The 25,276-nt window shown below is 39.2% G+C and overlaps 1 protein-coding gene across 15 annotated transcripts in view; it reads right to left on the reverse strand.

Annotated features, from left to right (window-relative positions):
- The window catches only part of ZBTB20 (zinc finger and BTB domain containing 20), an 800,060-nt gene that overhangs the window by 441,086 nt on the left and 333,698 nt on the right, over nucleotides 1–25,276 (reverse strand). The window lies entirely within an intron of this gene.

A 25,276-nucleotide genomic window follows, 5' to 3' on the forward strand; every position in this document is an offset into this window, starting at 1 on the left:
TCGTAACACTGTCTGTGTGGTTCAACCAAGTAATCAGTACTTGACAGCACGCTTCAGTCCACGTGCAAAAGAAATGCTCAGAGTAAAAACAAAGAGTATGAACAGGTAAAAACAGGTTTTTTTCAAAGATTAGAAAATTCCCCTCAATGTGATTAGAGAACTCAGAAACATACCAATCTGTTCATAAGCAAGTTAAAACATTCATAAGCAGTTGAGAAATACACATAGGAAATTTTATTCATGACCCTGATCTAATGTGTGTATGTGTGTATGATTGCAAGTTCATTAATTTATTGGATACATATTTATTGAATACCCACTTTATTCTAGGAACCACTAAGTAATACTGGGTATCCAGAGATTAAAAACAAACACACAGCCCTTGTCTTCAAGAAGCTCACAATTTAGTCACTAGACTCTAAAGGAGAAAAAAACATATCTAAGCAGAAAACACAAGAATACTATATAGCAAGAGCAATGACACAAATATGCATAAAAGTAGGAGGCAGAGCTACTTGGACTACTTCTAAAGGTAGAGTGGGAATATCATTGGTAGGAAGAATATTCTAGGGAGAGGCAACATTCAAACCCTTTCTAAAACTCTTACTGGAATTAGATGACCAGTTAGAAACTGTGGTATTTAAAGCATGACAATTTCAGATCCATAACGGCAAACATTTCAGGATTTCAAAATAAATTTCCTAAGAAAAAAAAAATGCTCCCCCAAACTATAATATCTGGACGTCATCAGAAAAGTACACAGCATCTCCAGAACTGGAACAAACAGTGACAATATATGTCTTTCTTACTTTCACTGTGTTACTTTCAGTGAGTTTCAGTTGGGCCAGACAAGTGGGAAGCATTTGTGACACACATTGCCTTTTTGTTCCTTCCAGGCCATTTATCTTCTTTTACTGTACATACTTGTACAGCTTCTGTTTCCATTGTACCATAAGATAAATCATATCTACATGACCATTAAGGAAGGGGAAAATCTATATCCATTTAGTGGTCACACATATAACTCTAGTCACAAAAACTAAGGGTGAAAATCTTGAGGAAAATAAATGATACCCTCAACCCCCCAAAAAGGCTCTTTCAGAATCAATAAATGCTCCTGCAAATTGTGTATAATTCTTAATGACACTGAATATCTTATTTTGTATTAAATTCAACAGCGTGAGACCAAATACTGCATTTACCATAGATAAGTAACACATAGCCGGTTTGAAGAACTGATACAATGTATTAATCCATTCAATACATATTTATTGAGCACTTGCTATGTATTAAGTACCTACCAGTAATTGTTTGGTTTTTATTTCTGTAATGTTCACATATGGTAATAGTCATTACTCACTGAGTGCTTATTATTTGTTAGGAACTGATCTAAGAATTTTATATATATTATCTCATTTAATCTTCACAGTGATATTATGAACTAAGTACTAGTATCATCTCCATTTAACAGATTATGAAACTCATCGGTAGTGAATCTGGATATGCACTATGTGGATTCATTCTAAATTATCAGACCAGTGCCAATAATGCCCACCAAAAATCAGTTCCATTACCTTATAGTTACATAGTCACATGTAGGCTTAGGTTATTATTTTTAATCTAGCAAAATTAAGGTGGTTTTGAGGTTAATTTGAGAATTAAACTGTATCTACTGTGAGGCATGTCTCACAAAATAAGACTTAAATAATAGTGTTTATGGTATCAACAGGCTCATAGGCTGCACTGAGAGATTAACTGACAACAAGCTTGAATCAGGCATGTTTTGTGTGATAAAAACTAGCACCATAAAACCATATGCTTTGGCATCCCCCTTCTCCTTATTAAAACGCCATAGACTCATAGAAGGTAATTCAGAATCTTCCCCATTTTTAGAAGCAGATTGAGTGAGTGGCTTAAAAAGAGGGGAGAGGACTTTGAGTCCTAGCTTGGCCACTTACTAGCAGTACATCCTCCCAAATTATTTAGGTTCTCTGAGGCTCAATTTTCTCATCTCTAAAATGGTTTGTTGGGGAAAATTAAAGGAGATAATTTACATTAAGGTACCTAGCATAGAAACTAGCTCTGAATAGGTGTACAATATATGGCATTTCAAGTATCCAGAGTTAAAGCTTATCAGATACAACTAAGATTTACTATTTCTGGACCAAATAACACATACATTATCTAAGCCTGCCTTAGACAATAAATGTAAATAAGTCTTAGCTAATGCAAATCAGAGTTGGTAATCTGGCAGAATTTCCTTTGAGAATGTTTATAATAGAGCTGAATGGTTATATTTAAGAAAACAGCTGACAGAAAAATAGATGACATGGGAGCTTACCAGTTAACAATAGAAAAAAATTCTTACTTTTCCAAGTGATTAATACAATATTACATTTTATTTCATGGAGATGGAAAACCCTATTTGGCATTCACCGGGGAAGCCAGCACTCAGCACAACCATTCGCTCTCCTCAGATAACTATCAGCATTCTCCAACTCCAAGGACTCTGATGCCCTCTCCACATACTTTCTTCTCTCTTGGACCTTGATTAAGTCCAGCCATCTCCAGTTCCTGCCCTATTGGAGCAAATATTATTGGAACACATATTTATTGATGGTGATAAAGCTGTTTCTAGGTGACATGGAGCATTTCTTCATGGAGGAGTCATTGGAGGGGCTTCACAAAGGCTCTCACTTACATGTATATGTAAAGTTTCTCCTTTGGGGATTTCTTTGGGATAAGGGACTGCTTAGATCCTGCATTATTGGTCCTTAGCCTATGGCCTCTGGCTGAGATCAGGTTTGTACGGGAAAACTAGCAGATGAGTTGGTGAGCATAGGGACTGCCTGCGCCATACTAACCTGGGCAGCCAGAGCTTTTTAGAATCTGCTCATTTCTCAACTGGAAATCCCAATTGGTAGAAAGTTAAAGTATGGAAAACTACTTCACGTGCTCTTTCTCTAGATTGGTAGCAATGACTTAGTAAAATTTTGGTCTGGTTGGGTCCCTGCTTCCTTACTAACTGCTTGAGTCTTTAGTCTCATATCAGAAATTTAATCTTTTGGTCAAAAATGATGACAACTGGAAGTTATTACAGAAACATCTCAAAGTAGATGCTATTTTTCATAACCTTTCCCCAAATAAATCCCATATATTTTATAATTTACAAACTTATGCATTTTTGCATACATATATAAATACCTAATACCTAAATGTTTTACTAAGTGATAACTAAATAATGAAGGAGGGGAAAGATGATTTACTTTCAGTTTCAAATTTAGATTTCTGTCTAAGCAAGAATTTTAGAATTCTAACATTCTGAAATTGTTAAATGTTGATCAATATATTTGGCTGTACTAGGTTGAGGTTAAAAACCTTGAGTTTTTTCAAAAGTTCCTAGTCCCTTGAGGCATTGCTTTCTCAGTGAAAATCTCCAACCTCTACAAATGTGAAAATTGGGATTCCCTGAAGGAGAAAAATGTTTCTGGTCAGAGAACTAGTCATGGCTAGTACACAGAGTGAAGGAGTCCAAGATCTTATCAGCTTTCCTGTGACCTTGCTATGTGATATGCTACAAATCATTTAATATCCTCCTATGTCTCAATTTTGTCTTCTTTATTTAAAAAGACTTACTTATTTATTTGAGAAAGAGAGAGAGTGAAAGGGGGAGAATCCTCAAGCAGACTCCCCACCACATGCAGAGCCCAGTGTGGGGCTCGATCTCACAACCCTGAGATCATGACCTGAGCTGAAATCAAGAGTTGGACACTTTTTTTTTTTTTAATTTTATTATGGTACGTTAGTCACCATACAATACATCATTAGTTTTTGATGTAGTGATCCACGATCCATTGTTTTCGTATAACACCCAGTGCTCCATTCAGTACGTGCCCTCCTTAATACCCATCACCGGGCTAACCAATCCCCCCTCCCCCCTCCCCTCTAGAAGCCTGTTTGTTTCTCAGGTCCATAGTCTCTCATGATTCATCTCTCCCTCCAATTCCCCCCCCCCCATTTTTCCCTTCCTTCTCCTAATGCCCTCCATGTTATTCCTTAAGTTCCACAAATAAGTGAAACCATATGATAATTGACTTTCTCCGCTTGACTTATTTCGCTTAGCATAATCTCCTCCAGTCCCATCCATGTTGATGTAAAAGTTGGGTATTCATCTTTTCTGATGGCTGAGTAATATTCCATTGTATATATGGACCACATCTTCTTTATCCATTCATCTGTTGAAGGGCATCTCGGCTCTTTCCACAGTTTGGCTATTGCGGACATTGCTGCTATGAACATTGGGGTGCATATGGCCCTTCTTTTCACTACATCTGTGTCTTTGGGGTAAATACCCAGTAGTGCAATTGCTGGGTCATAGGGTAGCTCTATTTTTAAATTTTTGAGGAACCTCCACACTGTTTTCCAAAGTGGCTGTACCAACTTGCATTCCCACCAACAGTGTAAGAGGGTTCCCCTTTCTCCACAACCTCTCCAACATTTGTTGTTTCTTTCCCTGTCCATTTTGGCCATTCTAACTGGTGTAAGGTGGTATCTCAGTGTGGTTTTGATTTGGATTTCCCTGATGGCTAATGATGATGAACATTTTTTCATGTGTCTGTTAGCCATTTGTATGTCTTCTTCAGAGAAGTGTCTGTTCATCTCTTCTGCCCACTTTTTGACTTGATTATCTGGTTTTTGGTGTTGAGATTGAGAAGTTCTTTATAGATCTTGGATACCAGCCCTTTATCTGTAGTGTCATTTGCAAATATCTTCTCCCATTCTGTGGGTTGCCTCTTTCTTTTGTTGACTGTTTCCTTTGCTGTGCAGAAGCTTTTTATCTTGATGAAGTCCCAAAAGTTCATTTTTGCTTTTGTTTCACTAGCTTTTGGAGATGTATCTTGAAAGAAGTTGCTGTGGGCGATGTCAAAGAGGTTACTGCCTATGTTCTCCTCTAGGATTTGGATGGATTCCTGTCTCACATTGAGGTCTTTCATCCACTTTGAGTTTATCTTTGTGAGTGGTGTTAGAGAGTGGTCGAGTTTCATTCTTCTGCATGTGGCTGTCCAATTTTCCCAGCACGATTTATTGAAGAGACTGTCTTTTTTCCATTGCATGTTTTTTCCTGCTTTGTCAAAGATTATTTGACCATAGAGTTGAGGGTCCATATCTGGGTTCTCTATTCTGTTCCATTGGTCTGTATGTCTGTTTTTGTGCCAGTACCATGCTGTCTTGGTGATCACAGCTTTGTAATATAGCTTGAAATAGGACAACGTGATGCCCCCAGCTTTGTTTTTCTTTTTCAACATTTCCTTGGCGATTCAGGGTCTTTTCCGATTCCATACAAATTTTAGGATTGTTTGTTCCAGCACTTTGAAAAATGTCATTGGAATTTTGATCGGGATGGCATTGAAGGTATAGATTGCTCTGGGTAGCATAGACATTTTAACAATGTTTATTCTTCCGATCCATGAGCATGGAATCTTTTTCCATCTTTTTGTGTCTTCTTCAATTTCTTTCATGAGTGTTTTGTAGTTCCTAGAGTATAGATCCTTTACCTCTTTGGTTAAGTTTATTCCGAGGTATCTTATGGTTTTTGGTGCTATTGTAAATGGAATCATTTCTCTAATTTCTCTTTCTACAGTTGCGTTGTTAGTGTATAAGAAAGCAACTGATTTCTGTGCATTGATTTTGTATCCTGCCACATTACTGAATTGCTGGATGAGTTCTAGTAATTTGGGGGTGGAGTCTTTTGTGTTTTCCACATAAAGTATCATGTCCTCTGCGAAAAAAGAGAGTTTGACTTCTTCTTTGCCAATTTGAATACATTTTATTTCTTTTTGTTGTCTGATGGCTGTTGCTAGGACTTCTAGTACTATGTTGAACAACAGTGGTGAGAGTGGGCACCCTTGACGTGTTCCTGATCTTAAGGGAAAGGCTCTCAGCTTTTCCCCATTGAGGATGATATTCGCTGTGGGTTTTTCATAGATGGATTGTATGAGCTTGAGGAATGTTCCCTCTATCCCTATACTCTGGAGAGTTTTAATCAGGAAAGGATGTTGTATTTTGTCAAATGCTTTTTCTGCATCAATTGAGAGGACCATATGGTTCTTCTCCCTCCTCTTATTAATGTGTTCTATCACATTGATTGATTTGCGAATGTTGAACCACCCTCGCATCCCGGGGATAAATCCCACTTGGTCATGGTGGATGATCCTTTTAATGTATTGTTGGATCCTATTAGCTAGGATTTTGTTGAGGATTTTGGAATCCATATTCATCAGGGATATTGGTCTGAAATTCTCCTTTTTGATGGGGTCTTGGCCTGGTTTGGGGATTAAGGTAATGCTGGCCTCATAGAATGAGTTTGGAAGTTTTCCTTCTGTTTCTATTTTTTGAAACAGCTTCAGTAGAATAGGTATTATTTCTTCTTTGAATGTTTGGTAGAATTCCCCAGGGAATCCATCAGGCCCTGGACTCTTGTTTTTTGGGAAGTTTTTGATCACTGCTTCAATCTCGTTACTGGTTATTGGCCTATTCACGTTGTCAATTTCTTCCTGTTTCAGTCTTGGCAGCTTATAGGTTTCCAGGAAGGCCTCCATTTCATCCAGATTGCTCAGTTTATTGGCATATAGTTGTTGATAATAATTTCTAAGAATTGTTTCTATTTCCTTGGTGTTAGTCGTGATCTCTCCCCTTTCATTCATAATTTTATTAATTTGGGTCCTTTCTCTCTTCTTTTGGATAAGTCTGGCCAGTGGTTTATCAATCTTATTAATTCTTTCAAAGAACCAACTTCTAGTTTCGTTGATCTGATCTACTGTGTTTCTGGTTTCTAATTCATTGATTTCTGCTCTAATTTTAATTATTTCTCTTCTAATGCGTGGCTTAGGCATCATTTGTTCTTTTTCTCTAGTTCTTTAAGGTGTAGAGTTAGTTGGTGAATTCGGGATTTTTCTATTTTTTTGAGTGAGGCTTGGATGGCTATGTGTTTCCCCCTTAGGACTGCCTTTGCAGTATCCCATAGGTTTTGGACCGATGTGTTTTCGTTCTCATTGATTTCCATGAATTGTTTAAGTTCTTCTTTGATTTCTTGGTTGACCCAAACATTCTTGAGCAGAGTGGTCTTTAGCTTCCAAGTGTTTGAATTTCTGCCAAGTTTTTTCTTGTGATTGAGTTCCAGTTTTAGAGTATTGTGGTCTGAGAATATGCAGGGAATAATCTCAATCTTTTAGTATCGGTTGAGACCTGATTTGTGACCCAGTATATGGTCTATTTTGGAGAAAGTTCCATGTGCGCTCGAGAAGAATGAGTATTCTGTTGTTTTAGGGTGGAATGTTCTGTAAATATCTATGAGGTCCATCTGGTCCAATGTATCATTCAAAGCTCTTGTTTCCTTGTTGATTTTCTGCTTGATGATCTGTCCATTGCTGAGAGTGGAGTACTGAGGTCTCCTACAATTAACGTATTGTTATCAATATGACTTTATTTTGGTTAACAGTTGGCTTATGTATATGGCTGCTCCCATGTTGGGGGCATAGATATTTACAATTGTTAGATCTTCTTGTTGGATAGACCCTTTAAGAATGATATAGTGTCCTTCTGTGTCTCTAATTACAGACTTTAGTTTAAAATCTAATTTGTCTGATATAAGAATTGCTACCCCAGCTTTCATCTGAGGTCCGCTGGCATGGAAGATGGATCTCCATCCCTTCACTTTCAGTCTGGATGTATCTTTAGGTTCAAAATGAGTCTCTTGTAGACAGCATATGGATGGGTCCTGTGTTTTTATCCAATCTGCAACCCTGTGCCGTTTTATGGGAGCGCTTAGGCCATTCACGTTGAGAGTGATTATTGAAAGATATGAATTAATTGTCATCATGTTGCCTGTGAAGACGTTGTTTTTATAGATTGTCCCTGTAAATTTCTGTTGTAGATCACTCTTGGGGTCTTTCTCCTTTTATAGAACCCCTCTTAATATTTCTTGCAGGGCTGGCTTAGTGGTCACATATTCTTTCAGCTTCTGCCGGTCGTGGAAGCTCTGCATCTCTCCATCCATTCTAAATGAAAGCCTTGCCGGATAAAGTATTCTTGGCTGCATGTTCTTCTCATTTAGTACCCTGAATATGTCTTGCCAGGCCTTTCTGGCTTGCCAGGTCTCTGTGGATAGGTCTGACGTTATTCTGATGTTCCTCCCTCTGTACGTAAGGACTCTCTTCCCCCTAACTGCCCTTAAGATGGTTTCCTTGGTTCTAAGATTTGCAAGTTTTACTATTACATGCCGGGGTGGCCTGTTTTCCTTGATCTTAGGAGGGGTCCTCTCTGCCTCTAGGACTTGAATGTTTGTTTCATTCCTCAGATTAGGGAAGTTCTCAGCTACGATTTGCTCAAATACATCTTCTAGCCCTCTCTCTCTCTCCACTCCCTCCAGGATTCCAATTATTCTGACATTGGAACGCTTCATGGTGTCACTTATTTCTCTGATTCTGTTTTCATGGATTCTGAGTTGTTTTTCCCTGGCCTCTTCTTTTCCCTTTTTATCTATTATATTGTCTTCCAGGTCGCTTATTCTCTCTTCTGTCTCAGTTACCCTAGCTGTTAGATTATCTAGATTGGATTGGATCTCATTGATAGCATTTTTAAGTTCTGCCAATTCACCTTTTATTTCTGCCCTTAGAGACTCTATGTTGCCATTAATTGATTTCTCCATTCTAGCCACTGTCTTCACAATTGCTAGCCTGAATTCCATCTCCGACATCTTGGTTATATCTGCATCCATTTGTAAATCTGCAGCTTAAGTCATAATCTCTGAGTCTTTTCTGTTTTGGGGGCTCCTCCTCCTAGTCATTCTGTTGATGGGTGTTTGAGGGAATGTATAGAGTCGAAATTATTGACCAGAACCCAAGCAAGATGCACCTGTTTTCTTGGGACCTTAGGGTTGCTGGCCTCTTGTTTTCCCAGCCTGTCTTCTGCAGGAGGGGCCGGCCACACTGTTACTCAGGCAACCCTGTTTGGGCAGAGTTGCCCTGACCCCCTGTGGCGGGGGATGGGCTCAGTGGGAATCAGTCTTTGGGGCTTTTGTTCTCTGGCACCTTTCCCTGGCGGCTTTCCAGGTCTCTTCCGCGAGTCAGAGCAGAAGAGACCGTTTCCAACCCTCTGCCTCAGGGCAGAGAGACCGCAGTCTGTTCTCAGTGAGCCCTCCAGGCCACACTGTCTCCGTTTCTGTCCGTGCTGCCATAAACTGCAGCATCCTGGGTTGTGCGCCCCTCTGCAGCGCTCCCAGTCCTGCCTCCAGGTCGGGGCACATCTCTGCCCTTTGTGCTTCTAAAACCGCCAGCCGCTCCCAGTTCACGCGTGCGCGACTCTGCCGCTTCGGTTTCCCTCCCGGGAGCTGCAGTTCGCGTGCACGTGACCCCGGCGCTCCGGGTTTCCGTCCAGGGGCCTGCAGTTCACCGGCGCGACCCCGGTGTTCCGGGTTTCCATCCCGGCGGGTGCAGTTCGCGTGCGTGCGACTCCGCCGGTCCGGGTTTCCGTCTGGGGGGGCTGCAGTTCGCGTGCGTGTGACCCCGCCGCCCTGGGTTTCAGTCCCCGGGGCTGCCCTAAAGTCCTTTCCCCGATGCTACTGGTCTGCGAGTCTGTGCCCGTCCGCAGCGCGCAAGGCTGTCACTCACTGGCGGTGTAGGATCCCCACAGCCAGGTACCCTCCCGCTGCCATTTATCCTCCGTTATCTGCCCGCAGAATCACGGCTCTCCGCTTCGTACCTCAAAACTAACCGCCTGCGATATTCTGTTTGTAGAGATCCAGATCTTCTTACATCTCAGGCTGGTTTCGTGGGTGCTCAGAGTGGTCTGGTAGACCAATTCCGGGGACCAGCTGAAATAGGGTCCCCTACTCCTCCGCCATCTTTCCCCCCCAAGAGTTGGACACTTAACCAACTGAGTCACCCAGGCACCCCTCAATTTTCTGTCTTCTTATCTACGTTACCCAAATGACATTATGAAGATAACGTGGATCCAATATTTTGATCATCTCACAGAGCACAAGCTAAAACCCTAAATTCCAGAATATCTGAATGACCCTACCAGTATCAAATTGGCAGACACTAACACCCTGTACAATCTTAAATAACATATTTAGCTCCTCACTGTCTCTACTTTTTCAGCTATAAAATGGGTATAGTCATGTTTACATTTTCCATCAGTGTACTGCAATGGAGAAACTACTACATAATCTATTAAAACTTTCAACAAAAATTTCATACAATGTAAAAATTTTGACCAATATCATCAAGCCACCAAAATTGATTTTCAAATATAGCAGAGGAATTGATTTTAAAATATTGAGGCATAAAATAAAGTAAATGTTTCCAAGCATGTTCAGATACTTTAGAAACAAGACCATTAAAAGAATGGGAGAAATCCTTTTATTTGTGTGGCCACATTTTATGGCAGATCCTAGACTCCAGGAATGAGAAAACAGAATCAAGGAAAGTGATTTTTAGCAGACTGCTGAATGATATAGAAAATAAAATGTATTCACTAGTGGGTTGGCAGAAATGTTATACATGTGCTTGTAGAACCCAAACTGTTTAAGCAGCTTTTCATACTTGGCAGAGCTGTGTTTCTGAAGTGTCCCCTCACAACCCCCTCCCACCTCTCATTTTTTTGTCCTATAGTGCCAGGTGGGCACAGTAATGACCAAAGGGAGGGGCAAACCAAACAGAGGCACTCACTGTAGCAGGAGCCACTCCAAGGATCAAAGTGCCGATTTGGCTATGCCTGCCAAAACTGGAGTCTGCCACAATGGGTGGCTCATCAGCATGGTGCCCTGAGAAACACATGGGCCATTCCTGGGAGTTCTGCACCTGGGGGTGCACCCCCTCATCCTGCTTAGGAGGACTACCTGCTAAAAACTAAATGTGCACATTTCCTTACCCACTCACAGCATTTGACTTCAACACAATTCTGTGCTAGAATTATATTTATTGAATGTTTTCATTATGATAGACACTATACAAATCACACAAAAGCATAATTCCTTTCTACTCAGATTTCATACCTTACAGGATTCTAAGTAGAACTCTGATTTTCCTACATTAATGGGTAAAATCTTGGGCAACTCATAGTCAAGATTATTCAATTTCTAGTACTTTTATCAGATATATTTCTTTTTTTATCAGATATATTTCTTTAGTTTTCATATCTGTCATGAGAAAATAATACATTAATACCTCAATTATCCAACATGCTCAATATTCACTTTCAGGCCTGTCTCAATTTAACATGGTCAACAACCCACAAAAGAGAAAGTATAGCCCTTGAAAACTTAAAAAGATGTTGGGGCGCCTGGGTGGCTCAGTCGTTAAGCGTCTGCCTTCAGCTCAGGTCATGATCCCAGGGTCCTGGGATCGAGCCCCGCATCAGGCTCCCTGCTCCGCGAGAAGCCTGCTTCTCTCTCTCCCACTCCCCCTGCTTGTGTTCCCTCTCTCACTGTGTCTCTCTGTCAAATAAATAAATAAAATCTTTAAAAAAAAAAAAAACTTAAAAAGATGTTATAAAGTATACACTATTGCCCAAATTCATCTTTACTCGTCAGTGAGACTTTACCTTGGAACCAATACATTCTTCCTTAATACATAGTAACAGTTATTGGGACTCTCCATTCATGTTAAATGGGAAGAAGGCACAATGATAACTGTAAGCAATAACCACCCTGTATCTCTGAATGAAGAGGAGACACAGAGGAGAGGAGAGGGATAAAGTATCCAAGGCTGAGAGCTATGTACAACATGCCTATAATTGAATCTCTCACAAATCAATGTGGTAGAGCTTTACATAAAAAAAATAATGTTCATAATTCTTATGGGTTGAGTTGTCCCCTCAAAATTCATATGTTGAAGTTCTAACCCCCAGTGCTTCAGAATGTGCCCTTATTTGGAAACAGGGTCATTGCAGATGTAATGAGTTAAGAGGAGGTTATATGGGAGAAGGATGATCTCCTAATTCAATATAAATGATATGCTTGTAAAAGGGGGGGATTTGGATCTAGACATGCAGAAAGGGAGAACACTATATGAAGATGAAGGAAGAGATCAGGGAGATGCTTCTACAGGCCAAAGAACACCAAAGATTGCCAGCAAACCATCGGAAATTAGGTGTGAGGCATGGGACAGATTCTCTCTCCCAGCCCTCAGAAAGAACCAACCCTGCTGACACCTTCATCTCAGTCGTCCAGCCACCAGAACTCAGACACAATACCCTTCTGTTGTTTGAGGCACCCAGTGTGGTACTTTATTTTAGCAGCCCTAGGAAACTAATACAATAATGATGATTGGGGGATCATTACGTGAAGATCAAATCATGTTCAGAACACTTTAAGATGGTTAAAAAAATATAAGATTGCAGAAAAAGTGTCATTAATATGCTTTAAATAAATAAGTCCTTTAATGTTTGGCAACTAGATGACTAATATACATGGAATGTACAGTTTTAATGTTTGCTAATTCAACAAAATGTTGCCACCTTCACTAAAAAGACAAAGTGATATGTACTCTATAGAAGACACCAAAGAAAGAGTCCTCAACCTGTAATGAGCATTTCAACTAGTAAGGTAGATAAATATTAACTGATTTTTATTTATTTGTTTAAAATACATAGCCTAATGAGGGTGGAATGGATATCAAGAGAAGCTGTTGGTACGGAAGAGGCTGCCTACATAGAAGGGAACTATTAACAAATGGAATTTGAGTTTAGATAAAAAATTAAGAGACATTCATGCAGATGAGAAGACAGACAATCCTAAATATGAGGAAGACTGGGGAAAAATAAGGAAACTGAGGCAAAGGAAGGGTAAGGAGGAAGAGTGGAAACAATAGTAGAGGGAATATGAAAGAAGGCTAGCTGATATTCAGAGTAAAACAATCTGAAATGGGCACAGAAAATTAGAAAAAGCCCTGGAGGTGGTAACAAAGACAAGAGGTAGTAGTCCTCTTGTATTCTGAGCAGGAAGAGTCAAAAACATCTAGCCCAAGAATTAAGCTTTCTTTAAAACTAGTGCTCTAAATGCTTTTGTGTGAAAAAGAAAGACTGTACCTTGATTTTTCTTCAAAAGGATTCAATTGTGGAATGGAAACTTTTTTTTTTTCTCTTCAAGTATAAACTAAGAAGTTATGGCAGGTAGGTCAAGGAAGAAATACTTCACAGAACAGGAAAGTATAACTTTATACAATGTGTTCCCTGGAGAAGTTACAAAAAATAAAAATAAAAAATGGACAAGGACAAAATAGTCCCATAAAGTTTGTTTGTTGTGTTAAATGGCTTTAGAATCTTACCTCTCCTAATTGTTCCTAACATTTTATTCGGCCAGTTATCAACTTAATCTGGGGAAATAAAAATCAACTTGACTTTTTGACAGCCAAGTCAATCCAACTGGAAAATTCAAATCCTACAAGAACAGGGCGCAGGGAAAACTCTGAACAGCAACATTTTCAACTGCCAACAGAAATCCATAATAACAATCATCTTTTTCTTTCTTTCCCAAACTCATTCTCTCTAAAAAAACATTAATGATGGTACAGAGATGTTCTTGGATGAGATAAAAAAGTGAAGAGAGCTATTCACTCTTTATGGTAATAGTAAGTTGTTACTCAGGATGGTCAAAACTGTAATCTTTTTCTATTCTTCATAGAAGTTGGAGCTGGCCCTGTCCACATCTCAAAAATAACCCAATTATATCATTAAATAGAAGAATTACAGTTTAATTTAATCTATTTTCTATTTTAAAAAATTCACAAATCAATTTAATTATTTGTTTTATTTTTTCATTGGGGGAAATTTTAGCTTAGATAATGATGTTCAAATAGGGAACGAAAATGTTGAAAAGGAAGGTGAGGGATATTTTTTATGTGGATATTACCTTTTCTTTCTACTGATTTCTAAATGATTTCTGCTATAGAAATGCCTTCTGCAGAGCACCACTACTTCTGGTGGGTAGGAAAGAATGCTCTCCAAACTGAGATGGTAGTAAAATGAATAAATTCACATCAATGGGAAAAGAAATGAGAAGGGAATGAGCAAAGAGAGAATGTTACAGCATTAAAAAAAAATGGTTTGGGCATTTACTCAAAAGAATGCTTACTTAAGCTTTCTCCTCTGAAGAAGAGTAATTGAAAAGAGAAAGGGGAAGGAAGGAAGGAAGGAAGGAAGGAAGGAAGGAAGGAAGGAAGGAAGGAAGGAAGGAAGAAAGAGACGGAGGGAGGGAGGAAAGGAGGGAAGAAAGGAAGGAAGGAAGGAAGGAAGGAAGGAAGGAAGGAAGGAAGACGGAGGGAGGGAGGGAAGGAGGGAGGGAAAATGATAAAGTGATTGAGCATAAAGCAAGAAAGTAAGAAGAGGAGAAAGTGGGAAAGAAGGAAAGAAAGAGAGAGAAAGTCACTAATAGAGGTACTCTTTCATCCCTTTCTTAGTTGCTGGCCCTCTAATCTTCCTTCCTTCCTTCCTTCCTCTCCGATCCAAATGTTTGGAGCACAACTGGGATAGTTGAAAAGGCGATGGGGAAAGAAAATTTCTCCTTTCAATTAATGTTCACTTAGGTATAAAATTTGTAATACAGTGGGTCAAGTGTTTTTAAGTTCATGTGCCCCTTTGAGAATAAAAAGTTATGAACCTCTCCAAGGGAGAAAGAAAGGGTACATTTATAAATGCATATAAAGGATACAGACACATATTCATATACATACATATAAAGTATATTTGCATATATTTTCAAAGGGTTCATATAAACTCTGAACTAATCCCTGCAATCCAACCATCCATTAGTTCAATGTAAAGAACCACTGGCTCTAGAATTAGGACCAAGCCGAAATACATAGGTGAGGATAGGGACATGGAGAAATGGGAAATAAAACCAACCAACACACACATAAAAAAGGTGCCAATTTTTTGTCCCCAAGTCAACTCTTAAGCTTCTGACTATCTTCATTATTTTTGGAACTTAGAACACAGAAAATTATGACTTCACTAATGAACTATTTAACAAAAATAAAGAAAAGCATAAAGCAAGATATATAATATTATAGTGATTTTGCATGTTTTTGATCATTAATTTTACATTCCTCCCTGTTAATTGCTTTTGGTAATGCACTGACATGTAATACTGTCCTGATTTTGAACATTAGCTCTCACATATACAATAGCATTGAAAACCAGGGCTACTTAATATTGTGAATAGCAACTCACCAGACACACAAGAAATGACATGAAGATTTAGCAATGAAAATGAAAAAAAAAAAAAGAATAATAAACTAATTTCAACATATTAATTAGACTGTATATATTTGAAGACAAAGACCATGCAAAACTGTAATGAGAGTTGTTGATATTTGTTTAAAACATAATAACTTTCATAGTATTTCATAATCTTTAAATGCCTTAGGGTATCTTTAGCTCATCTGATTTGGGTATCAACACTGGAAAGTAAGTAGGAGCAATATTTTGATTTTATAAGTGATAAAACAGAGGCTATAAATAATTAAATGACATGTTTAGTATCACATATGTAACATGTGGAAAATCTAAGACTAGAACCCCAGTATTTTGATTTTTCTAGTATCCTATACTTCACTCAAAATATGTCCATTACACATAACTCACTTAGGCACCTATGTTGTCTTACTCTGAAAATGAGGAAAATGCTATATACCCTCAAATGAGTTCATATCCATGCCATTTATTTCCCACACCAGGATTTGGTGGATGCAATAGAGTGAAACAGAAAGTATATTAGCTATTTTAGAGGTGCACATAGATATATTTAAATGTATACTGAATATGTTATGTAAACTCTACAGTGGATACATGTCTATGTGTGTGTCCAGGCTTGTGTGTGTGGGAACTAATGTGTATTTAGTTATCCTATTAGAAAACAATACTGTCAAATTAAACTTGCACTTTATTATTAATCTTGCATTCAGTAGTGGCACATGTTGACAAATAATTTACAAATCTGTCTTAACATCCCAGATATCAGAACCCACCTGGAGAAAAATTGTGAATTTTTCTTTTTCTTTCTTTTTCTCTTTCTCTTTCTTTCTTTCTTTCTTCCTTTTTCTTTCTTTCTTTCTCTCTCTTTCTTTCTCTTTCTTTCTTTCTCTCTCTTTCTTTCTTGACTGTGTGTGTGTGTGTGTCTGTGTGCATGTGTGTGCACGCACATGCAAGTGTGCACCTGAACAGGAAGAGGGGTGGCAGAGGAAGAGGGAGGAGAGAATCTTAAGGAGGCTCCACACTCAGCATGGAGGTGACATGGGACTCGATCTCACGACCCTGAGATCATGACCTGAGCTGAAATCAAGAGTTGGACACTTAACCAACTGAGCCACTCAGGCACCCCCAAAAATATGAAGTGTAGATGAACCTTGTCCCCAGTTATTCTCCCTTATCTCCCTTTGACCTTGTTTCCTTTTGATCTTCTTAGTCTTTCCTTCAAACGTATCCAAAGATTTACTTCTGGTCTCTTTTTCCTGGGGTGCTAGAACCTCCCTCTTTAATTACAGCTGTAAACTGAGGTCCTTATTTAACTTGGATTCCTACTACTATGTCCTTAGCCCAACTTGCCAATCCCTGAATTGAAGTGCTGCCATCTATCTGACTAATTTCACTCTGCCTTGTGTCATGCCTGCACTTACCAGAGCACACTTTCTTAGATATCAGTGAGAGACTTGAGATTTTCCTATTTCCTGGCAAGTTATAACTGCATTTATCTCAGCCCTCCATGTAAAACATCTCTACTAATATTTCAGTAATCTCATTTCTGGTTCACTCAATCTTGGCTTACTTCCCTTTCCCAGTTGGGTTACCACTATGGTTCTAGCATGCTTTGTGGAAAATAAAAGGGTGCTCATGAATAAAATCTGTACCACAAGCCAGAAAACCTCTAGTTTAGCTCAGTTCCTAATGGTCAGCTTGGTTTCCTGTGCTCTAGTTGTTCTATTTATCAGGTGAAAACAACAACAACAACAACAACAACATTATTGCCAAATTCCATGAGCTATATAAGAATCAATGTTTAAGCTGTTAGGAGAAAATGTACTAACAGATTTTGTAAGTGTTCATACTGAGTCTTTTCCTCTACTTCTAGAGCAAAAAAAGAATACTCAGAGTACTCTAGAAATATATAATAGAGGTGACCCATTCTTCTAAAACTCATCTGTAGTAGGCAAAATAATTGCACCCCAAAACTGTCCACTCTCTAATATCCAGAACCTCTAGTACATGGCAAAACATTACTCTACATGGAAATGGGGACATTGCAGATATAATTAAGATTGTGGACCTTAAAATAGGGAGAATATCCTGGGTTACCCAGATGGGTCCAATCTAATTACCTTAAAAGCAGGGAACATTTTCTGGCTGGAATTTGGGGGAAAAAAAAGGATGTGGTATAAAGGGAAAGTCGGAGAAATTCCAAGTGTGATTCAAAGCACTCTTGCTGGCATTGAGATGCAGGGACCTGTGTGCAAGAAGCAAAGGATGTCCTCATGCTGACAGCCATAAAGAGATGGGGATCATAGTCCTACTACCACAAGAAACTGAATGGGCTTGGAAGCAGATTCTTCCCAGAGCATCTACTTAAGAAGCCAGCCATCTGACACCTTAATTTTCATCTCATGAAATCTGGAGCAGAGGAATCTGTTGAGCCAACCCAAACTTCTGGTCTTCAGAACTGTGAAATAATAAATTTGTGGCATTACTAGCTGCTAAATTTGTGGTCATTTGTTATAGCAGCAATAGAAAAGAAATATACCATTCCAATTCAATGACCAATAGATACAATAGTTTAAAATTATATGATAAAGAGTTGGAACAGGAACCACTATTATGAACACCATAGGTTCTTGGTATACTGAGAACACATTCTTTTCTTGATTTTCTTTTTTATAGTCACATCCTTAGAGAAAGTGAAATAACACAGAACTGAAGAACAAAGATCATGAAGAGTGTATATCTACTTAGTGCCAAATGTCCTCACCAAGAAGCTTCACAAATATGCCTTTTCCTCACAGGCAAGAATACTATCCCAATAATGCTACATTACTCATACCAACTAAATCCATTGTTTTGAAAAATGAAAATAAATCTTAGAATAGTCAAGGGTTTATAAAGACAAGATGATGATGGTCATTTAAGAAACAATGAAAAAAAGGTAAAGAAAATCCAAGCAAATGTCCAAAATGAATGTCCAAAATTCACAGACCATATGTATACTAGGGTGTGCTACATGAGTTGTCTTATAACCATACATTTAAAGGAAATCATGTTCAAAATTACAATTCTGTATTTTTATATGGCATCACCAGAGCTATTTTTCAAAGTACCTTCCAAAATTATTTTTATTATTCACATTTTTTTTCTAAAGCCAGATTGTGGCCTCAACAGAACATAACAATATTAGAAGAAAGGCAATAATTTCGGGAGGGGGGGGAGGAGCAAGATGGCGGAAGAGTAGGAGACCTAAATTCCGTCTACTCCCAGGAATTCAGCTGGATAGGGATCAAACCATTCTGAACACCTACGAACTCAACAGGAGATCGAAGAAAAGAATAGCAACAATTCTGAACAGAAAAGCGACCACTTTCTGGAAGGTAGGATGTGCAGAGAAGTGAACCCAAGGCAGTATTCGGGAGGATAGGCGGCGGGGGAGGGGGCCTCCGTCAGCCGCTACCGGCAAGTGATAGAGCAGCGGAGTACAAACTCGGAAATTTTAGAACTCTGCTCCGCTGAGGGACGTCGCTCCAGTGGCTAAGCAGGGGGTCGAACCCTCACTGGGACAGTGTGGTCTCAGGACCCTCGGGGTCACAGAAAGACCGGGGGTGCCCGAGTGTGGCAAAGCTCCCAGGTATCGGAGTGGGGAAGCCGGCTGTAGAGACGGAGTCGAGGAGTGGGCTCTCAGCTCAGGGTTGCCATAAACCGTGATCCAGGGCACACTCGGGCCACTGCTCCTCCAGCAGGGACCCGACAAGTGGCAGAACTGGGGAGACTCCCCTTCCTCCCCCAGGAGGAGTGGCGCAAAAGCACGCCGCAGGGATCTGCTGGGTTTGTAGACTCCAAACGGGGTCGTGTGCCAGGGATAGAAACGCTCGGTCACAGGCTGGGTGAGCAAGGAGTGTGGCCGGAGACCAGGTAGACGGGAGTGATTGACTGCTTTTCTCTGGGGGTGCACTGAGGAGTGGGGCCCCGAGTTCTTGGTTCTCTGGGGCAGGGATTGGGAGGCCGCCATTTCACTCTCAACCTCCAAAGCTGTACAGAAAGCTTGCAGGGAACAAAAGCTCCCAGAGCAAAACCAAGCAGATTACTTAGCCTGGCCCGGGCAAGGGCGGGGCAATTCCACCTCTGGCAAAGACATTTGAGAACCACGGCAACAGGCCCCTCCCCCAGAAGATCAGCAAGAACAGCCAGCCAAGACCAAGTTTACTGATCAATGAGAACAGCAGAACTCCAGTGCTAGGGGAATACTGCACATAGAATTCATGGTTTTTTCCCCAAGATTCTTTAGTCTTTCAAAGTTACTTTTTTAACTTTTTTTTTTTGAATTTTTCTTTTTCCCTTTTTCAACCAACATCTTATCAATCCCTTTTTTAAAAAATCTTTTTTATTTTTCATTTTTGGAGTCATATTCTATCCCTTCATAGTAGTTAACCTTATTTTTGGTATATATATATAAGTTGTACTCTTTTCAAAATTTTGGGATACAGTTTTCTTCTAACAGACCAAAATATACCCTAAATCTCTAGTGTATGACTTTGTTCTAGTCCCCTGCCTGATCACATTCTCTCCCTTTTATTTTTTAAATCCTCTTCTTTCTTGTTTCAACCAACTTCTTATCTGATCAATTCCTTTTATAAAATCTTTTATAATTTTCATATTTACAGTCATACTCCATCCCTATATCGTATTTACCCTTACTTTTGTACATGTATAAGTTTTTCTTTCTTTAAAATTTTGGGAGGCACTTTCTTCTAACAGACCAAAATATGCCCAAAATATAGTGTGTGGCACTGATCTATGCACTAGCCTGATCATATTTGATCATATTCTGTTTTTTGTTTGTTTGTTTGTTTTTATCTTTTTCTTATTCTTTTTTTTTTTTTCATTTTTCTTTCTTTCCTTTTCTTTTCCCCTGGTTTCAGGTCTCTTCTGATTTGTTTAGTGTATATTTTTCTGGGGTCATTGTTACCCTGTTAGCATTTTGTTCTCTCATTCATCTATTCTCCTCTGGACAAAATGAAAAGACAGAAAAATATCACCTCAGAAAAAAGAATAAGAGGCAGTACCGACTGCCAGGGACCTAATCTATATGGACATTAGTAAGATGTCGGAACTAGAGTTCAGAATGACGATTTTAAAGATACTAGCTGGGCTTGAAAAAAGCATGGAATATACTACAGAAGCCCTTTCTGGAGAAATAAAAGAACTAAAATCTAAACAACTCAAAATAAAAAAGGCTATTAATGACGTGAAATCAAAAATGGAGGCTCTAACTGCTAGGAAAAATGAGGCAGAAGAGAGAATTAGTGATATAGAAGATCAAATGATGGAAAATAAAGAAGCTGAGAAAAAGAGAGATAAACAACGACTGGATCACGAGGGCAGAATTCGAGAGATAAGTGATACCATAAGACAAAACAGTGTTAGAATAATTGGGATCCCAGAAGAAGAAGAAAGAGAGGGGCAGAAGGTAGTGGAGAACTTGCCTAATTTGGGGAAGGAAACAGGCATCAAAATCCAGGAGGCACAGAGAACCCCCCTCAAAATCAATAAAAATAGGGCAACACCCTGACATCTAATAGTAAAATTTACGAGTCTCAGAGACAAAGAGAAAATCCTGAAAGCAGCTCGGAACAAGAGATCTGTAACCTACAATGGTAGAAACATTAGATTGGCAACAGACCTATCCACAGAGACCTGCAGGCCAGAAAGGACTGGCATGATATATTCAGAGCACTAAATGAGAAAAATATGCAGCCAAGAATACTATATCCAGCTAGGCTGTCATTGAAAACAGAAGGAGAGATAAAAAAGCTTCCAAGACAAACCAAAATTAAAGGAATTTGCAAGCATGAAACGAGCCCTACAAGAAATATTGAAAGGGGTCCTCTAAGCAAAGAGAGAGCCTAAAAGTAACATAGACCAGAAAGGAACACAGACAATATACAGTAACAGTCACCTTATAGGCAATACAATGGCACTAAATTCACATCTCTCAAGAGTTACCCTGAATGTAAATGGGCTAAATGCCGCAATCAAAAGACACAGGGTATCAGACTGGATAAAAAAACAAGACCCATTGATATGCTGTCTGCAAGAGACTCCTTTTAGACCCAAAGACACCCCCACATTGAAAGTGAGGGGGTGGAAAACCATTTACCATGCTAATGGACATCAAAAGAAAGCTGGGGTGGCAATCCTTATATCAGACAAATTAGATTTTAAACCAAAGACTATAATAAGAGATGAGGAAGGACACTATATCCTACTTAAAAAGTCTATCCAACAAGAAGATCTAACAACTGTAAATATCTATGCCCCTAACATGGGAGCAGCCAATTATATAAGCCAATTAATAACAAAAGCAAAGAAACACATTGACAACAATACAATAATAGTGGGGGACTTTAATACCCCCTCACTGAAATGGACAGATCATCTAAGCAAAAGATCAACAAGGAAATAAAGGTTTTAAATGACACACTGACCAGATGGACTTCACAGATGTATTCAGAACATTCCATCCCAAAGCAACAGAATACACATTCTTCTCTAGTGCCCATGGAACATTCTCCAGAATACATCACATCCTAGGTCACAAATCAGGTCTCAACCTGTACCAAAAGACTGGGATCATTCCCTGCATATTTGTGGACCACAATGCTTTGAAACTAGAACTCAATCACAAGAGGAAAGTGGGAAAGAACTCAAATACATGGAGGCTAAAGAGCATCCTACTAAAGAATGAAAAGGTCAACCAGGAAATAAAAGAAGAATTAAAAAAATTCATGGAAACAAATGAAAATGAAAACATAACTGTTCAAAATCTTTGGGATGCAGCAAAGGCAGTCCTAAGAGGAAAGTACATAGCAATACAAGCCTTTCTCCAGGAACAAGAAAGGTCTCAAATACACAACCTAACCCTACACCTAAAGGAGCTGGAGAAAGAACAGCAATTAAAGCCTAAATCCAGCAGGAGAAGAGAAATAATAAAGATCAGAGCAGAAATCAATGAAATAGAAACCAAAAGAACAGTAGAACAGATCAACAAAACTAGGAGCTGGTTCTTTGAAAGAATTAACAAGATTGATAAACCCCTGGCCAGACTTATCAAAAAGAAAAATGACCCCAAAAAATAAAATCATGAATGGAAGAGGAGAGATCACAACCAACACCAAAGAAATACTAACAATTATAAGAACATATTATGAGCAACTATATGCCAGCAAATTAGATAATCGGGAAGAAATGGATGCATTCCTAGAGATGTATCAACTACCAAAACTGAACCAGGATGAAATAGAAAACCTGAACAGACCTATAACCACGAAGGAAATTGAAGCAGTAATCAAAAATCTCCCAACAAACGAAAGCCCAGGGCCAGATGGTTTCCCAGGGGAATTCTACCAAACATTTAAAGAAGAATTAATACCTATTTTTCTGAAACTGTTCCAAAAAATAGAAATGGAAGGAAAACTTCCAAACTTGTTTTATGAGGCCACCATTACCTTGATCCCAAAACCAGACAAAGACCCCATCAAAAAGGAGAATTACAGACCAATATCCCTGATGAATATGGATGCAAAAATTCTCACCAAAATACTAGCCACTAGGATCCAACAGGACATTAAAAGGATTATTCACCACGACCAAGTGGGATTTATCCCTGGGCTGCAAGGTTGGTTCAACATCCGCAAATCAATGTGATATGATACATTAATAAAAGAAAGAACAAGAACCATATGATCCTCTCAATAGATGCAGAAAAAGCATTTGACAAAGTATAGCATTCTTTCTTGATCAAAACTCTTTAGAGTATAGGGATAGACGGTACATACCTCAATATCATAAAAGCCATCTATGAAAAACCCACAGAGAATATCATTCTCAATGGGGAAAAACTGAGAGCTTTCCCCCTCAGGAACATGGCAGGGATGTCCACTATCACCACTGCTATTCAACACAGTTTTAGAAGTCCTAGCCACAGCAATTAGACAACAAAAAGAAATAAAAGGCATCCAAATCAGCAAAGAAGAAGTCAAACTCTCACTCTTTGCAGATGATATGATACTTTATGTGGAAAACCCAAAAGACTCCACCCCAAAACTGCTAGAACTCATACAGGAATTCAGTGAAGTGGCAGGATATAAAATCAATGCACAGAAATCAGTGGCATTCCTATACACCAACAACAAGACAGAAGAAAGAGAAAGTAAGGAGTCGATCCCATTTACAATTGCACCCAAAACCATAAGATCCCTAGGAATAAATCTAACCAAAGAGGCAAAGAATCTGTACTCAGAAAACTATAAAATACTCATGAAAGAAATTGAGGAAGACACAAAGAAATGGAAAAACGTTCCATGCTCATGGATTGGAAGAACAAATATTGTGAAGATGTCAATGCTACCTAGAGCAATCTACACATTCAATGCAATCCCTATCAAACTACCACCAACTTTTTTCAAAGAAATGGAACAAATAATCCTAAAATTCGTATGGAACCATAAAAGACCCCGAATAGCCAGAGGAATGTTGAAAAAGCAAAGCAAAGCTGGTGGCATCACAATTCCAGACTTCAAGCTCTATTACAAAGCTGTCATCAACAAGACAGTATGGTACTGGCACAAAAACAGACATATAGATCAATGGAACAGAATAGAGAGCCCAGAAATGGACCCTCACCTCTATGGTCAACTAATCTTCGACAAAGCAGGAAACAATGTCCACTGGAAAAAAGACAGTCTCTTCAACAAATGGTGTTGGGAAAATTGGACAGCCACATGCAGAAGAATGAAACTGGACCATTTCCTTACACCACACACAAAAATAGACTCAAAATGGATGAAAGACCTAAATGTGAGACAGGAGTCCATCAAAATCCTAAAGGAGAACACAGGCAGCAACCTCTTCGACCTCAGCAGCAGCAACTTCTTCCTAGAAACATCACCAAAGGCAAGGGAAGCAAGGGCAAAAATGAACTATTGGGACTTTGTCAAGATAAAAAGCTTTTGCACAGCAAAGGAAACAGTCAACAAAACCAAAAGACAACTGACAGAATGGGAGAAGATATTTGCAAATGACATATCAGATAAAGGGCTAGTATCCAAAATCTATAAAGCACTTATCAAACTCAACACCCAAAGAACAAATGATCCAATCAAGAAATGGGCAGAAGACATGAACAGACTTTTTTCCAAAGAAGACATCCAAATGGCCAACAGACACATGAAAAAGTGCTCAACATCGCTCGGCATCAGGGAAATCCAAATCAAAACCTCAATGAGATACCACCTCAAAACAGTCAGAATGGTGAAAATTAACACGTCAGGAAATGATATGTTGGCAGGGATGCGGAGAAAGGGGAACCCTCCTACACTGTTGGTGGGAATGCAAGCTGGTGCAGCCACTCTGGAAAACAGTATGAAGGGTCCTCAAAAAGTTGAAAACAGAGCTACCATATGACCCAGCAATTGCACTCCTGGGGATTTACCCCAAAGATACAAATGGAGGGATCCGAAGGGGTATGTGCACCCCAATGTTTATAGCAGCAATGTCCATAATAGCCAAACTATGGAAAGAGCCAAGGTGTCCATCGACAGATGAATGGATAAAAAAGATGTGGTACATATATACAATGGAATATTATGCAGCCATCAAAAGGAATGAGATCTTGCCATTTGCAACGACGTGGATGGAACTGGAGGGTGTTATGCTGAGCGAAATAACTCAATCAGAGAAAGACATGTATCATATGACCTCACTGATATGAGGAATTATTAATCTCAGGAAACAAACTGAGGGTTGCTGAAGTGGTCGGAGATGGGAGGGATGGGGTGGCTGGGTGATAGACATTGGGGAGGGTATGTGCTATGGTGAGTGCTGTGAATTGTGTAAGACTGTTGAATCACAGACCTGTACCTCTGAAACAAATAATACATATGTTAAAAAAAAAAAGAAGAAGAAGAAGAAGATAGCAGGAAGGGAAAAATGAAGGGGGGGAAATCGGAGGGGGAGATGA

The sequence above is a fragment of the Halichoerus grypus genome, chromosome 1, assembly GCF_964656455.1.
Source record: "Halichoerus grypus chromosome 1, mHalGry1.hap1.1, whole genome shotgun sequence".
NCBI classification, from domain to species: Eukaryota; Metazoa; Chordata; class Mammalia; order Carnivora; family Phocidae; genus Halichoerus; species Halichoerus grypus.